The following is a 2,125-nucleotide window of genomic DNA, read 5'->3' on the forward strand; positions in this document are numbered from 1 at the left end:
TGAGTTTTGAAGGGTTTCAAAACTCGGATAAATTGATCCGAACCTAAAATTGAAGTATTTATGGGTTGGCTTGTATCCGAGAAATAAATGTTCTTGCTTGGATAGTAAGGATCGGTGTTATCTGATGGGTTGTATCTTGAAATCTTTTTAATGGATTGAATTTCTAAGTAGGGACTTGAGGAGTGGATGTAGGTGTAAGGTTGGCACCGAACCACTATAAATCTCTTGTGTTTGTTGTGCTTGCATATCTTCTTTCATTCATTGTGCTCTATACTTTTTATTTATCATTTGTGGTTGATCTTATTTTCTTAGCTAATCAATTCACCCCACTCAACAATTATAGCACATTACTGGAGAGCATTAATCACAAAAATTTTAAAAAAATCTAATTTACCCCCCTCTTGGGCTCCATATCTGGGCAACAAATCTGAACCCTAGATAGATATTCCTTAGCTATGTATAGGGGGCTAAAAGTGAAGTGTCTACATGAGGCGGATCAATGAACTTGTCATGGACAACTCTGGCCACTTCGAGTAGGCTGGATAAGAGCAAGATTTGCTATATCCAGGACTTAATCCAGAACTTCAAAAGGTTATAACTTCTAATCCATAAGAAATTTGTTGAAATAAAAGATAAAGCTAATATAGATATTGGTATCGATCTTCTACCCAAATTTTGAAAATTTTAAAATCAAATTCTATTTTGAAATTTTTTGTCCAACTAAGAGAAGAATCCAACTTGGATTATAAAAGGGCAAACTACACTAATATAAATAGAGATCTTGTACCATATATTTATATACACCAATTAGAAGAAAATAAAAAAGGACTTGCACTTCTTTCTGTCTATTTCCCTTTTTAACTAAAAAGAAATTCATGAGGACTATTGTAATACCCCAGTCTTGTATAAAACTTTTGGGTTATATATTGTTTCTTTTATGTTAGCTTAAGTTCCTAGGATTGACCTTGTGAGCCACTTAATCTCAATTATAAACTACTTTGAATTAAACTTACCTTGCCAAAATTTGTTGAAGTCATTTGAGCATAATTTGTGACTATCTACTAATATGGGTTCTGAAAATTTTCTAAGCCTGAAAACTAGCACCTATATGGAGGGCTATATAAAATATATATTTTTGAAACTAAAATTGACAGTAATTGATTCTTAGCTGTTAATGAGTCATAAAATATTTTTTAATAAATTTTTGATATTCTTTAACCTATTCGTTTTGAAGAGAAAAAGTTTTAAAAATTTCAGATTTGAAAAAAATTAGAACTAAAATCTAAGTTTTGACTTCTTATTCTTAAAAATTTTAATTTTTTGATATTTTTATTAATTTCAAATGGAAGGATATTTTTATTTATATTTATATTTTAAAGTTAATGAAGAATAAAATAAATGAAGATATTAACTTTGCCTTCACCTAGATATTTTGCCTTCAACCCCCCTAAACCTGACGCCTTCTCCTTCTCTTCTCTTCTCTTCTTCTTCTCCTCTTTCTTCTTCCCTCACATCCTAATCTCAGCCCACGAGGCTTCTTGCCATTTTCGTTCCCTTGAGTTGTTGATTTCATTTCCTCATCCTTCCTATTGGTTGAGCGGTCCTATTGATTTTTCAGGAGCCTAGTGGCATGGTTTGGGTGAGAACCCAACCTACCCACTTCATCCTTTCACTCTAGTGGCTCACTTAGGTAATCTTTTGGCTCAATAATCTTGTTAGATGTTACCTCAAAATGATTTATGCATTATTTTGATACATGGGCAGAATTTAGAGATTTAGCCTAGGGTTTGAATTGGGGGTTTCTTGAATAGAAGTAATAATTAGCTATCTTATGATTTTAAGTATTTATTCTTGGTATTGATATCTTGTTTATTGTATTAGATTCATTAGGAGTTCCTTCCATTGTTTCTGTAAGCCCTAAGGCAACATAGGCTTGGACCCATTTGGTTTTGGCTAGTGCTGTGAGTTGATAATATACTCTGTGACATATTTTTATATCCTCTGAGCTATCCTGGCATGTTTATTTCAGTTTATTTGTCCCTATAAAATTTTATGTATCATATACCACATTCTTTTATAGATTTTAACAAATTAAAATTTTATTTTAATATCTTATTTTCAGCAT

At 31.7% G+C, this 2,125-nt stretch overlaps 1 long non-coding RNA gene across 1 annotated transcript in view; it reads left to right on the forward strand.

Annotated features, from left to right (window-relative positions):
* Window positions 1-1,466: 1,466 nt before the first annotated feature.
* LOC140854745 (uncharacterized) overlaps window positions 1,467-2,125 on the forward strand; it is a 1,678-nt gene continuing 1,019 nt past the window's right edge. The window contains exon 1 of the long non-coding RNA XR_012137907.1: window positions 1,467-1,690. This is a non-coding gene — a long non-coding RNA (uncharacterized lncRNA). The remainder of the gene's footprint in view (window positions 1,691-2,125) is intronic.

This window comes from Elaeis guineensis, chromosome 1 (assembly GCF_000442705.2).
Source record: "Elaeis guineensis isolate ETL-2024a chromosome 1, EG11, whole genome shotgun sequence".
Lineage (NCBI taxonomy): Eukaryota > Viridiplantae > Streptophyta > Magnoliopsida > Arecales > Arecaceae > Elaeis > Elaeis guineensis.